Here is a 16,410-nt window from a genome sequence, read left to right on the forward strand (position 1 = left end):
CGTGCCATTGTCAGTGATGATGCCGTGGGGGACGCCATAACAGTGTATGACCCCGGATATGAAGTCTATCACCGGTCCGGATTCAGCCGTTTTAACAGGTTTGGCTTCTATCCATTTGGTGAATTTATCCACCATGACCAGTAAGTATTTTTTCCTATGGGTTCCCCCTTTAATGGGTCCGACCATATCAAGCCCCCAGACCGCAAAGGGCCAAGTAATGGGGATTGTTTGGAGAGCAGTAGGCGGCATATGGCTTTGGTTTGCAAATAGCTGGCAACTGACGCAATGCTGGACCAGATGCTGCGCATCTGCCCGGGCCGTCAGCCAATAGAAACTTGTACTGAAGGCCTTGCTTACAAGGGCCCGGCCTGCAGCGTGATGGCCACCGAGTCCGGCATGGATTTCTGCCAAAAGCTTCTGCCCTTCCTCTTCGGAGATGCACCTTTGAAGGACTCCGGTAGTGTTTTTCTTATATAGCTCTCCCTCGTGGACCTTGTAGGCTTTAGATCACCGCACTATGCAGCGTGCCTCATTTTGGTCCTCGGGTAGTTCCTGCCTGGTTAGGTAGGCCCGGAATGGTTCTGTCCATGGGGCGATGATGGCCATTATTACATGGACTGAAGGTGTTATTTCGATGGCAGAGCCTCCGATTGTGTCGGAGTGTTCGATATCTGGGGTTGTGGCCAGGTCCGGACTATTGTTGCCGGTGTCCCCTTCCCATACCACGGATGGTTTAAACAGTTTTTCCAGGAAGATGTTCGGTGGGACAGGGTCGCGTTTAGCGCCAATACGGGCGAGGATGTCCGCCGCCTGATTATTTTCCCGAGCCACATGGTGGAATTCAAGCCCCTCGAACCGAGCTGACATTTTGAGAACGGCGTTGCGATATGCCGCCATTTTCGGATCCTTGGCATTGAAGTCTCCATTTATTTGGGATATTGCGAGGCTTGAATCCCCACGCACCTCCAGGCGTTGAATGCCCATGGAAACTGCCATCCGGAGACCGTGCAATAGGGCCTCGTATTCGGCTGCGTTATTGGAGTCTGTGTATAGTATTTGGAGTACGTATTGGACTGTATCTCCGGTGGGGGACGTCAGGACGACGCTAGCCCCCAGACCAGCCAGCATTTTAGAGCCGTCGAAGTGCATGATCCAATTGGAGTACGCGCCATACTCTTTAGGGAGTTCGGCTTCTGTCCATTTGGCGCTAAAATCAGCCAGCACTTGCAACTTGATGGCTCGCCGTGGTTTGTGTGTTATGTCGAACGGGAGGAGTTCGATGGCCCATTTGGCAATCCGGCCCATGGCATCGCGGTTGTTTATTATGTCGTTGAGTGGTACTTCAGAGGCCACCGTGATTGAACACTCTTGAAAGTAGTGTCGTAATTTCCGGGATGCCATGAATACCACATATGCTATATTTTGGTAATGTGGGTACCGTGATTTGCATGGAGTGAGGACGGTAGATATATAGTATGCCGGCTTTTGAAGTTGGAATTTATGTCCATCTGTCTCTCGTTCGACGACGAGCACTGTACTCACAACTTGGTGCATTGCCGTTATATATAATAGCATTGGTTCGCCGACATTGGGCGCAGCCAAGATTGGGTTGGTGGCCAGGATGGCTTTTATGTCTTCCAATCCGGTCGTGGCTGTGTCCGTCCACTCGAAGTGTTCGGTGCGCCGAAGAAGGCGATAAAGGGGGAGTGCATTTTCTCCTAATCGGGAGATAAAGCGGCTTAGGGCCGCCACACATCCAGTTAACTTCTGGATTTGCTTGAGGTCGGTTGGTGTAGCCAACTGCGACAGGGCTCGGATTTTAGCCGGATTTGCTTCAATTCCTCTACTGGAGACGATGAAGCCCAAGAGCTTTTCGGCAGGTACGCCGAAAACGCATTTTTTCCGGATTGAGCTTAATGTCATATGTTTGGAGATTGTCGAACGTGAGCCTCAAGTCATCTATTAAGGAGTCAATGTGTCTGGTTTTATTGACCACATCGTCTACATATGCCTACACTATCTTGCCGATCTGCTTTTCTAGACATGTCTGAATCATGCGCTGATATGTTGCGCCGGCGTTTTTGAGCTCGAAGGGCATTGTGTTAAAACAGAAGGGGGCGTATGGAGTAATAAATGCCGTTGCGGCTTGATTGGACTCCACCATCTTAATTTGGTGGTAGCTAGAGTATGCGTCGAGGCAGCACAATGATTTGTGTCTTGCAGTAGCATCGATGATTTGATCGATGCGAGGGAGAGGGAAGGGATCCTTTGGGCAAGCCTTATTAAGGTCCTTGAAGTCGACGCATAGGCGCCAGGATTTGTCCTTCTTTGGTGCCATCACCAGGTTGGCTAGCCAGTCCGGATGTTTTATTTCTCTAATGAATCCGGCCTCCAGTAATTTGGCTAGCTCCTCTCCCATGGCTTGTCGCTTAGGTTCGGAGAAACGACGAAGAGTCTGCTTGACCGTCCTGAATCCTTTTAGAATGTTAAGGCTATGCTCGTCTAGCCTGCGTGGGATTCCTGGCATGTTTAAAGGATGCCAGGCGAATATGTCCCAATTCGCGCGCAGGAACTCCCGTAGTGCGGCGTCTACGGTGGGGTTTAGTTGTGCCCCAATGGATGCTGTTTTGTGGGGTCCATTGGATGGACTTGGAATTTGACTATTTCATCCGCTGGTTTAAAGGAGGTGGACTTGGATCTTTTGTCTAGTATCACGTTGTCCCTGTCCATTGTGGAGCGCAGTGCGGTTAATTCCTCCACCACAAGGGCTTCGGATAATGCCTCGAGGGCCAGTGCGGCTGTTTTGTTCTCGGCACGGAGCGCTATGTCTGGATCACTAGCTAGAGTGAGGATTCCATTGGGTCCGGGCATTTTGAGCTTCATGTACCCGTAATGGGGTATGGCTTGAAAAACCGTGAATGCCTCCCGCCCTAGAAGGGCGTGGTATCCGCTGCTAAACGGGGCCACTAGGAATGTGATTTCTTCGGACCTGTAATTCTCCGGAGTGCCGAATACCACATCTAGTGTGATTTTCCCAACACAACGTGCCTCCCGACTAGGGATGATTCCTCGGAAGGTTGTGGTGCTTTTCTTAATACGGTTGCTGTCTATTTCCATTTTTTGAAGAGTCTCCTCATAAATGAGGTTTAATCCGTTGCCGCCATCCATGAGCACTTTAATGAGCCGAAAGCCGTCCACGATTGGAGTGAGGACCAAAGCGGCTGGTGCTCGGGCTGTTCGGAATTCAGGTTCGTCACTGGCATTGAAATTAATGGTCGTGTCGCTCCATGGATTTATTGCTGCAACGTGGCAGACTTCGGCAAGGCTGCGGAGTGCTTGCTTACGCCTATTATTTGAGGCGAAGGTCTCAAAGACTGTTAATACTGTATTTTTATCCTCGGGAGGGTGTTCTGGGGTGTTTTGTATGAGGAGATCCTCACTGCTCTTGGCCACCTGCCGGAGTACCCAACATGCTCTAAGGGTATGTGTTGATATGGTATCCACCGTATTATGAATTTTGCAGGGCCAGTTAAGCCATCCATCCAATACGGTTCCATGCCCAGTAGTAGGTTTTTGCTTCTTTGTAATTGAGTCGGGCGACTTATGATAGTGCACCCTTTTAGTTCGGACTGGGGGTTTTGTCAGAGTTGGATTGTCCCAAAATTGTGTTTGGGTTTTCTAGGCGCTTTCCATCGCACAATACTTCCATACTATGGCCGCCAAGTCAGCGAAGTGTGCTATGTCATGGCGGCCTATGGCGTTAAGGATCCCCTTGTCCGTGCAATTGTTGCAAAAGAACGAAATTGCATCTTCCTCGCGATAGTCCTTGACCTTGTTAATTACAAGGAGGAATTTGGCCCAATAGTGATGTACTGTCTCTTGGGGCGCTTGTCTAATGTGGGAAAGATTGTTTGTATCTAGGTGGGTGGGTGGATTTAAGTCCAGACCTTGACCCAATTTGAGATCCCGGGGCGAGGGAGTTTCTGATCTTGGAAGTTCGGACTCCGGGATGTTGCTCCGCGGGTTTGGTATGCGACCTGACTCTAGGTTCAGAGTTAGGGAGATGTCCTCCCATGAGCGAGTATCCGGCTCGGAGAGCTCGGGAATCCGGACATAGTTCGTCCTTAGGATAGAGGGAGAAACGCCGCATTGTTCCTCCACCACCGTTATTTGATGGGTGACCAGCGGAGAGTTAATCTCCCTTTGGTCGGGTTTAAGCCCTATCCGATTGTAGTCCATAGCGACTCCCAGAGCGGCGATGCGATCCAAGAGCTCGTTCAAAGAGGAGAGCTCCATTGGATCCATCTGTTCGGCGAATTTTGAGCCAATGTGGAGGCTGTTTTCGATGACCTGAGAAGTCATCGTTGGCGCTGCAGCCGAGCGGGCGGTCATGATGAAGGCGCCTAGTCTGAGAGTTTGGCCTACAGCCAGGGCTCCCCCAGAAGTGATGTTGTCCTTGACAACGAGACGAGCCATCCCCGCTTATGATGACGGCATAGTGGAACTCTCAATGAAAGCACCAATGTCGGTGTCAAAACCGGCGGATCTCGGTTAGGGGGTCCCGAACTGTGCGTCTAAGGCGGATGGTAACAGGAGGCAGGGGACACGATATTTACCCAGGTTCGGGCCCTCTTGATGGAGGTAATACCCTACGTCCTGCTTGATTGTTCTTGATGATATGAGTATTACAAGAGTTGATCTACCACGAGATCGTAGAGGCTAAACCCTAGAAGCTAGCCTATGGTATGATTGTATGTTGTCCTACGGACTAAACCCTCCGGTTTATATAGACACCGAAGGGGGCTAGGGTTACATAGAGTCGGTTACAAGGGAGGAGATATACATATCCGTATTGCCTAGCTTGCCTTCCACGCCAAGTAGAGTCCCATCCGGACACGGGACGGAGTCTTCAATCTTGTATCTTCATAGTCCAACAGTCTGTCCGAAGGATATAGTCCGGCTGTCCCGAGACCCCCTAACCCAGGACTCCCTCAGCCACCCTTAAGCTTGACGACTGTCATCGGCGGGCGGTGGTCGTGCTCCAAACGGCACAAGATTTCACCCGTACCAATTACTGCCACCTATCTGCATCGAATTTCGGGACTCTGGCCGATTGGGATTTTCTGCAGAGTTGGGCCGTGGAATTTTCTCATGGAGAAGTTAATTAATTTGGCGAAATGTACACTCATCTCTTATCGCAGTCTGTTTGTCGCTGTTAATGAACCAGCAGAAATCACCATGGATTCATTTTTCTTCTAGTCGATTCGAGGGTTTTCATTCAAGTGTCCACAATGCGAACACAAATCAGGCCAGTGTGGTCACGGCAAGTCGGAAACGAAGTTCTATCTCACCATGCCAGATGACTTCAGGGAGCGCTCAGTATGTTCAATCTCACCCTACCATGGTTAGCATGGCCTAAATTTATGAATATATATGTTTTATTGCTACATTTGGATAAAAGGTACAGTGCCACATGTAGCCTAGACGTCGAAGATGACTTTTTTTTCTTCTAAATTAGGCAAATTAATGATGTATTGTTCATTCAGTTACTCTCTTATTTGCACGAAATCTTTGTTACATTATCTATTTAATTATATATTTTTGTATTTTGCTTTCAGCTATATATTGTTCTGTTCTCTCAATTGCTCCCACATTTTCATGTTGCTTTGTTATGTCAGTATATGTAATTAACGATCTTAATTTTCATTTTAAGCAGTACATCCCTTGCTTTGCAAGAACACGTGTAGAAGGAAATGTTGGCCTTTAATTTGTTGATGACTCCATGGATGTCATATGTGCACCTAGTAGGCCGTTAACGTGTGTAAATATCTCGAGCCCATAAATAACATGGGTCTTTAATAGGCCGAAAGTGAGATTGGGCCCTGATTGTGCCAAATAACCCACCGGTCATTAGCAGGCCGAAATTTATCTCAGCTCATGGTGGCCCATTTACAATGCGGATCGTTCGCAGGCCAAAATTCAGACGGGTCGTAAATGCGTCGACCTACTACACATGCCTTTAACAGGCCGGAAGTTCGGTCGGGCTTGATTAGTATCAATTTTATATGGGTCGTTAATAGGCCCGATGTGAAGTTGGGCCACATATGGACCATAGATTTTGTCCGAGGTTAACAGGCCAAAATCATAACAGGCCGGAAGTGGCCCAAATCTACAATGGGCCTCTAACAGGCCGAATGTCAAACATGGCGGAATATGACCCGAATCCTTTACAGTTGTTTATGGGCCGAAAGTTTCATGGGACAAAAAATGGGCCCAAATGAAGCAGGACCTTTAACAGGTCGGAAACACACCGAGCCGTAATTCGGCCCAAATACTTGGCGGACTGATAATGGGCCAGAAGTGACCATGGGACGCGATGATGCAAGTTTAGAACGGGCTGTTGACGGGCCGATTTAACAATAGCCGTATGGGCCTTAACTGCGAATGGGCCATCTGCAAGCAGGCCGTTAATGGGCCAGCCCGCTAGTTTTGACTGGGTTAGCCTTTTTAACCTAAATGGGCCGCTGTTGGGCCTTGCCACGTGTTGACGTATCATAGGCACCTCCTGTCCATTGGGCGGTTGACACCTGTCCTTTTCGGGTGCTGACATGTGGTTGCTATAGCCAATGATAATTTTACACGTGGAAAATCCCCATTGGTTGGGGCTGTTAATGGGTTATCGGATCCAAACCGGAACCCGATAGCTTAACGGCGACCCATTACGGTGGATGCCACGTGTCGGTTACCCTTGACGAAAGCACTTCCATGACGCGCAAGTTATCATCATGGAAGTGGACACTTCCGTGATGATAATTTTGGTAATGTCATGGAACACTTCTACGATAGCACAGTTATAACTATCCTGATTCTGTCATAAAATCATCATGGATGTACATGCATATTTGAAAATGTGACCAATTGTGACAAACACGTATCATCATGGAAGTGTATTTTTTTGTAGTTCAAGACTCGTCCGCCAACCTACGCCTCACTCCTCTTGGTCCCACCACCGCTCTTCTTTCATGAGAATGACATGTGGGCCAGTCGCATTTAAGGTCCACATGTCATTGACTCATAGGCCGGTGCACAAAGCCATTGAAGCTCGGTCCCGTGGGCCCCGAGAGGGAAATGTAACTCCTGCGCCTGGCCTTGTGGTGCTCCCGCAGTATGAACTCGTGTCAAACCTGGAATTTGTTTCTTACTACTACCAATGTGTCGGCCCATGTGTTGCAATGGATCCAAAGTATCTATTTAGTGGAGTGCACTCTAAACACATTATCTATTTATTTTTCTCTATCATTTCCTTGCCATGCAACCAGGCCACATAAGCATCATGGGTGCCCCCCCCCCACATCATTTTATTCATACTACGTTGACTGAAAAAAAATATAAATCCCCCAAAACAAGAGCTTCCCGTTTTTCGTTCCTACGATGTTGTGTCATGCATGTACCTACTTGTATAGTGGTAGTACTAGTTGTAGTACAAACTTCGTAAAAGTAGGAGTAGTAGTACGGAGTGCTCCTATTCTATCAACGAGCCCCGTCTGACACCAAATTTCTTGGCTTCCAGGCTACAACTAGATCTTCCCCTCCTTGTTTCTATTTTCCAACACGGTGGGCGGGATGCGGTTTGCCGATAGTCGGTGTGCTCAACAGCGGACCCACATGAAAGTGAAAATGCTAGGCAACATGCCTTCCCTAGTTTGTGGCATGCTGGACGGGCTGTGGAGTACTCCCGATTCCCGGGCGTGTGGGGGTGCGACGCGAACGTGGCATGCCTTTTTCTTTTACTAGCGATGTGCTTGTGCGTTGTGACAGATCCAAAGTAGAATAGTACTTGTTCACAAACTTGAAAGAAAACACATTTGTTTTGTTATACATATATACCACTAAAAATATATTACTTTTCACTCAAAATATATTTCTCACGCTGTTTTGATGAGGTGAGGGAGGGATGTGGTTTCTTTCAAGATAGTAAGGGGTTTTCTGCAAATTGGAGCAGAGAAGTGGGCTATTGTTGCAAAAATGCCACAACTTACCTCACAGACATTAGATGCAGATCTAATGGTTAGAAATGATGGATGGCAGACACACCACCATCACCAATTGAGTCTTTTATAGGAGACTAGCAAGATGCCCATGCGTTGCACGGAACATCAAGATGCATTTGTATGAGTAGTTTATCTTGTGGGAGAAAAGGATGAATGTTGGAAGGCCTTATTTGCAAATGTGGAGAGGTGTGTGGTATCTTTTTGCAATATTTCCATAGTTTTCTTCCTATCCATCAGATATAAATCCGACGACCTATATTGCAGGATGGCAGGCACACCATCATCACCAACTCTGCTTTTTATAAGAGTAGAGATAGGGAAACATGTATAAATTGTAACATTTGGTTCTGCTCCTTGGCACGATCGATAGCAGGGCTTTTTCCGCCAGATAAGCAGGGTAGCAGCTAGGTTGGCGCATCATCGGTTTGGTCACATGCGGTTCGACATGTTGTAGTGTTTCTAGGAAGATGCATGTGTGTTGCACGAAGTTGATGGAAAAGGTAAGCACAACTTATAAATTGACGGATGGAGTACTAGTTACAGTGATGCATATAATTGCCTCCAAATGTGAGAAAAGGGATTGCACATGTCTGTATTAACTGGAATGAGAATTCAATGGCGTAATAAGAATTAAGGCCACGATGATGTTATCGCTGCGGTGGTTACATGAGGCAAGAAGAAAGATGCATCCATCAATGTACGACCTCCTCCTCCTCCTCGACTCAATGCGCCGGGCCACCGACCGGCAGCATAGGAGCGACGACTTCTGTGGTGAGGTCAAGGTGTTTCTCAACAAAGGTGTCCAATGCTTCTAGCTGGTTGATGAAGGCCAACTTCGCAGCGTCCTCACTGGCCTTGTAGATACCTATGTACACGACTTCCTCGTACACGTGGATGTGTAGTTTGATGAATTCTTGTAGGGCAAGGTGCCTTGCGGTGAGCACGACTTCCAGGTGGACATTCTTCGTTGCATCGGCGTGCAGTCACAGGGCCACCAGGGCTTGAAAGAGGTTCTCGCCATGGAGGCCGATTAGGGAGGCATGTAATGAGGAGCCCGGGCGCGTGGGCTGGAGGAGTATAGCAATGTCGTCCGTGAGCTTCTTGATGACGGTGAACTTGTTGATGGTGGCAACGATCATCTGGTCCAACTGAGAGTCATAGCTGGCGTCAACAATGGCCATGAACCAGCCAGTCACCAACACCATCTGTAGAGGATCCTCAGTGCCATGCCGCAGGCCGGCATCATGGACCATCTAGCATAGCCGCTGGCCGCTCGTGCGCATCGCTGCCATGGGTCTAAAGTGAGCACTTTTGCGCTTACTGTAGGTGCTTAGGTGCGTATGATGTGGTAGATGCATTGGAATGGAGGGGCGCCTTTATATGAGTGCAAACTGCATTGCATTCACATCGTGCTGCCTCTTTTCCCCCTCCTCCTCCCATTACTTCCCTCATGCATTTAGGATGTTAATTGAAGGAGGATGCATCATTGTCCATTCAACATTTAGGGAACTGCTACCCTCTCCCTCGTTTGCATCAAAGCCATATCGAGAACTATCCTGGTTTACTAGTAGCTATCAAATCGAATAGTACTGCACTGCCCGCTGCACGCCCGGCTGAACACGCCTCCTCTCCTCCATCAAACTCCTCCATTAAACCCACATGCAAATCGAGAAACTTACTTCGGCCACACGTCTGTTCATGAGCGGGCCGGAATTAAATGCAATGCCGGCCGAGATCCTCCCGTTCGCCCTTAGTTCAAATGAGGCCAGACGCCGACCAAGATCCTACCGTCCGCCCTATATTTAAACGAGGCTAGACAGACAGCGGGCAAGAATTGCACCCCTCTGCCGCTCCCCCATCTCCTCCTTCTCCATTTTCTCCACTCTTCTGATGGCTTCCGAGGAGCCGTTCTTCGGCATACTACCCGGCTAGGTGGCCCGCCGAGCCCTCCGAATATGAGTGAGGCCACTCGGTGCTTCACCAACCTCGCTTGGCCCGACGGAGCCAGTTGCCGCCCCAAGCTACCGCGTGGTTCAGCAACTTGCCGCTCTAGTTCAGCTCAATGAGGAGTGGCGAGTTGCTCCATGCCGGCACAGCGGTGAGCACGATGGCACAGGCGTCATCGCTGCCGCGTCGTACCACGCCACCAGTGTCTGCAGTGGCTGGGCCTCCCGTGTCTGTGGGCGTGCCTCCCGTGCCTGTGGGCGTGCCTCCCGTGCCTGTGGGCGTGCCTCCCGTGCCTACGCCAGCACCATGCATGCAGAGATAGAAGTCGGGTGCGTGGAGAGCGGCGAGTCAGTGGACAGCTTCTCTGTGCCCACTGAGGGAGTCCTGGACTAAGGGGTCCACGGATGGTCGGGCTATGTGACATGGGCCAGACTGATGGGCCGCAAAGATACAAGATGGAAGGCCTTCCCCTGTGTCCGGATGGGACTCTCCTTTGCGTGGACGGCAAGTTTGGTGATCAGATGTGTAGTTTACTTCTATGTAAACCGACTCTGTACAACCCTAGCCCCCTTCGGGGTCTATATATAAACCGGATGGTTTAGTCCGTAGAGGCAATCACAAATCATACAGGCTAGACATCTAGGGTTTAGCCATTACGATCTCGAGGTAGATTAACTCTTGTAACCCCTATACCCATCAAAGTCAATCGAGCAGGAAGTACGGTATTACCTCCATTAAAGAGGGCCCCAACCTAGGTAACATCATGTCCCCTGCCTCCTATTACCTTTGATCCTCAGACGCACAATTCGGGACCCCCTACCCGAGATCTGCCGGTTTTGAGACTGACATTGGTGCTTTCATTGAGAGTTCCTCCGTGTCGACAACAGAAGGATCGATGGCTTGCCTTGTCATCAATGACAAAATCACCTCTGGAAAGGCCCTAGTTCCTGGGCAGATTCTCTAGCTCGGCAGTTTTACCAAGGGTGTCCGCTCGGCCGTTAAGCCAAAGGCGGTCCCCCAAATTGCCCAAAGTCATCTCCGCATCGGCCTCGAACACCCCGACAAGATGGATCCAGCAGATATTTCATCTTTGAACAAACTGCTAGGTCGCATCGCCGCCCTGGGGGTCGCAATAGACTACGATTGGATTGGGCTTAAACCCGATCAGAGGGAAATCAGGTCCCCACCGATCACCCATCTGATGGCCGTTGTGGAGGAACAAGCCGAGGATACCTCTCCGCCTATGCTGAGAACAAGCTATGTTCGGATTTCTGAGCCTTGCGAGCCGGATACCCATCTTCGGGAAGAGACCTCCTATCCTCCGAACATAGAACCATAAAGCTCCTGGAAAGCCCAGACAGCCCGGTGGGAACCACCCGCCTTTAAGCCACCCACCGAACGGGAAAAAGGATGCACCCTCACGGGGTACCCGATCATCATCCCGTGGACAAGAAAATTAAGCCCTTAACGGGACACAGAACTGTCCTTGATGTATGGCACGACAAGCCCTGTCAGATACACACGACGCTGAATTCTGAACCAACGCACAGCCTTCAGGCATGTTGGGTACTCCGGTAGGTGGCTAAGAGCGGTGAAGCTATCCTCAGCAATACAACCTCAGAGAAATACTCTCCAGAGGATGACGATTTCAACGTCTTTATGGTCTTTGAGACATTTTCTTCAAATAATCGGCGTAAAGGGGCACTCCGCGACCTCGCTGAAATCAACCAAATAGCCGCAGTAAATCCTTGGAACGATACGGTGATAACTTTCACCGCCAACGACGAACCAAGGGCTCGATCAGTCCGTGCACCAGCTGCTTTGGTCCTAAACCCAATCGTCGACGGCTTTCGGCTTACTAAAGTGCTCATCGGTGGCGGCAGCGGACTGAACCTCATCTACAAAGACACAGTCGAGAAAATGCAAATAGACAAGAGCCGCATCGAGCAAAGCAGTACAACCTTTCGAGGCATTATCCCCAGTCGAGAAGGTCGATGCTCGGGGAAAACTAAAATCGATGTGGTATTCGGCATGCTAGAGAACTACAGGTCCGAAGAGTTAATCTTCCACGTGGCACCTTTCAATAGCGGATATCACACCCTGTTGGGGCGAGACGCATTCACACACTTTCAAGCCATACCCCATTACGGGTACATGAAGCTCAAAATGCCCGGGCCCAACAGAGTTATCACTATCACCAGTGATCCGGACATAGCAGTTCGCACCGAAAACAAAACCGCATCCTTGTCCCTCGAGGCATTATCTGAGGCCCTTGCTGCCGAGGAGCTCACTGCTTTGGGTTCCACAGTGGATAGAGATGATGTAATCCTCGATAAAAGGCCTAAGTCCACTTCTTTCAAGCCAGCAGACGAAATAGTCCAATTCCAAGTTCACCCGACGGATCCTAATAAAACAGCAACCATTGGAGCACAGCTGGATCCGACGGTCGACGCCGCTCTAAGAGCTTTCTTGCGCGAGAATTGGGACATCTTTGCCTGGCATCCTTCAGATATGCCAGGAATCCCACGCAGACTGGCCGAACACAGCCTCAACATAATAAAGGGGTTCAAGCCAGTCAAGCAAATGCTACGGCAATTTTCCGAACCCTAGCGACAAGCTATGGGGGAGGAGCTAGCCAAACTACTTGAAGCTAGGTTCATTAGAGAGATCAAACACCTGGATTGGCTAGCAAACCTGGTCATGGTGCCAAAGAAGGACAAATCATGGCGCCTTTGTGTCGATTTCAAATACCTCAACAAGGCCTGCCCTAAGGACCCCTTCCCACTGCCCCGCATTGACCAAATAATCGACGCAACTGCAGGACACGATTCACTGTGTTTCCTCGATGCATACTCCGGATACCATCAGATTAAGATGAAGCAATCTGATCAGGCTGCAACGACATTCATTAGTCCATATGGGCCTTTCTGCTTCAACACTATGCCTTTCGGACTCAAAAACGCCGGCGCCACTTATCAGTGCATGATTCAAACATGCCTGGAAAAACAAATTGGCAAGACGGTGGAGGCATATGTGTAGGACATCGTCATCAAGACTAAGCATGCCGAATCGTTGGTGGACGATCTGCGACTCACATTTGACAACCTCCGGACATACGATATCCGACTTAATCCAGAAAAATGTGTCTTCGGTGTCTGAGGGAGTCCTGGATTAGGGGGTCCTCGGGCGTCCAGACTATGGTACGTGGGCCAGACTATTGGGCCATGAAGATACAAGATAGAAGACATTCTCCCGTGTCCGGATGGGACTCTCCTTTGCGTGGAAGGCAAGCTAGGCGGCCGGATATACTATTTCCTTTCTATTAACCGACTTTGTATAACCCTAGTCCCCTCCGGCGTCTATATAAACCGGAGGGCTAAGTCTGTAGAGACACAGAACAATCATTATCAGATAGGCTAGATTTCTAGGGTTTTAGCCATTATGATCTCGTGTTAGATCAACTCTTGTAACCCCCATACTCATCAATATTAATCGAGTAGGACGTAGGGTTTTACCTCCATCGAGATGGCCCGAACCTGGGTAAACATTGTGTTCCATGCCTCCTGTTACCATCATCCTCAGACGCATAGTTCGGGACCCCCTACCCGAGATCTGTCGGTTTTGACACCGACATTGGTGATTTCATTGAGAGTTTCGATGTGTCGTCGCCAAGAAGTTCGATGGCCCCATCAATCATCCACAACAACATTGTCCAGGGAAAGACCTTCCTCCCCGGACAGATCTTTGTGGCGGCTTCGCACTGCGGTCCAACTCACTTGGCCATCTAGAGCAGATCGATAGCTACGCCCCTGGCCATCAGGTCAGATTTGGAAGCTTGAACCGTGTCACTGACATCTGCGGAGACTTGATCTTCGACGAATTCGAGACTGCGGCGATAGCCGCTCCCTGTCACCATGATGAACATGGCTTAAATCTATCGTCGAACTACACCCATGAGATAGAACCTGCAACTGCCTCGGCTCTAGATCCGGAGCTGGTCACGCCATCCGAGGACGGGAGGCTCAACCCCGCCACGAAGGCCGCAGACTCAGCGGCATTGGAGCCGCACACAGACCCAACCTCAAGTAAGATCTGTGTTGCTAGAACCTCGTTTATGTTTCTGGCTATAGGTTCCAAAGCATGTGCGTTCGCGCACGACGAGCTTGATCGGGTGTCGATCATCGAATTCAGCTCCGCGGACATCTTCCGGCACTTGCCTTTAGGCAACATGCTAAACTCGTTAAAAACACTCTCCCTAGCGGGGGACTCACAACCAAATTATATCTGGTTTGAACTGGAAGTCGATGACGGAGAATTTCGCTTCCCACCCCCGCCCACTTAATAGCCACTGTTGAAGACTTAACGGACATGCTCGATTACGGCTTCGACGACACCGACAGTATGGACGACGATGCCGGAGAAGAAGAAACCCAAACCACGTCATTTACTGGACGATGGACGACCACCTCCTCGTATGACGTATACATGGTGGATACACCAAAAGAGAATAGCGGTGATGACAAGGAAGATCAAGTTGAGCATTAAGCTCCCGAGATACAACCAAAGTGTCGTCATCAGTGGCCCTGCTCTAAGTCACGCCGCAACAAAGATAGCCACACCGGCACAAAAGAAGATAACACTCTGGACGGTGCCGAAGACAATGCAGACCCCATTGAGGCAACTGCCGAACAAGATAATCGGGAAGACGGGAAAGTTAGCCCTGATGAACAGGCCATGCATGAACACTCGGAGGACAGCAATTATCTTCCGCTCTCCGAGGATGAGGCGAGCCTCGGCACCGAGGATTTTATCGTGCCTGACGAACCTCTCGAGCGAGAGCGATTCAAACGCCAGCTAATAGCCACTGCAAGGAGCCTGAAAAAGAAACAACAACAACTTCAAGCTGACCAAGACCTGCTCAATGACAGATGGACTAATGTCCTGGCAGCCGAGGAATATGGCCTCAAGCGCCCAGCCAAAATTTGCTCGAAGCGCAAATTGCTACCTCAGTTCGATGACGAGGCGTTGGAGCCCGTACCATCATTGCGCAATGCGGCTGACCGACCTGCACGTGGTCGGGATAAACCGGCAACTCAAGCCGAACATAAAACAACTCGGGGACACACATATGACCTTCGGCAAGACTTGGACGGTAGAGCAGGTCAGAACAGATCAATCTATGGATCACGGGGGCGAGCCCCGACACGCGATAACGGCTATCTAGCCGAACACAATAACCATACTCACGCCCGGGCCGAGAACCGCAGACGGACTCTATCCGAGTTGCGTCGTGATGTGGCCCGACACAGAGGCGCCGCTCACCCACTTTGCTTCACTGATGAAGTAATGGACCATGAATTCCCAGAAGGGTTTAAACCCATAAACATCGAATCATACGATGGAACAACAGATCTCGCGGTATGGATTGAGGACTTTCTTCTCCATGTCCACATGGCCCGCGGCGATGATCTCCATGCCATTAAATATCTACCACTAAAACTAAAGGGACGAGCTCGACACTGGTTAAATAGACTTCTGGAGAACTCCATTGGCAGCTGGGAAGACCTGGAAGACGCTTTTCGCGATAACTTCCAAGGTACATATGTCCGGCCAGCAGATGCCGATGAATTAAGTCACATCATCCAGCAGCCTGGAGAGTCAGCCAAACAGATCTGGATGAGGTTCTTAATTAAAAAGAACCAAATTGTCGATTGTCCGGACGCCGAAGCCCTCACAGCCTTCAAACACAGTGTCCGGGATGAATGGCTCGCTCGCCACCTCGGTCAAGAAAAACTAAAATCCATGACAGCCCTTACCGCTCTAATGACTCGCTTTTGCGCAGGAGAAGACAGCTGGCTCGCTCATAGGAGCAACGGCGCCAGCGATCCGGGCACTTCCGAAGTCTGAGACGACAACAGAAAGCCACGACGCAATAAACACAAGCGTCGTAATCACGAAATAACGCAAGACACAACAGTTAACGTCGGATTCAGCGGCTCCAAACCCGGTCAATGGAAAAAGCCACCCAAGGCAAATGGAGCCGGACCATCCAACCTCTATAAAATATTGGATCAGCCCTGCCAGATTCATGGCACCCCCGATAAACCAGCTACTCATACCAACAGAAGATGCTGGGTCTTCAAACAAGCCGTCAAGCTAAAAGCCGAACACAAGGGGAACAAGCTGCCCAGTGACAGCGATGACGAAGAGACTCGCCAGCCGAATACCAGGGTTCAAAAGCAATTCGCCCCCGAAGTGAAAACAGTAAATATGGTATATGCAACACACACCCCTACAGGGGAGCACACACGCGCACTATGGGACACATACTCCATTGAGCGGTTCCCCCCAAAATTAGACATACCCGTCCTGAAGGATCGACAGCTCTGATCATTGTTCCAATTATTAATGG

This window comes from Triticum aestivum, chromosome 4A (genome assembly GCF_018294505.1).
Source record: "Triticum aestivum cultivar Chinese Spring chromosome 4A, IWGSC CS RefSeq v2.1, whole genome shotgun sequence".
Lineage (NCBI taxonomy): Eukaryota > Viridiplantae > Streptophyta > Magnoliopsida > Poales > Poaceae > Triticum > Triticum aestivum.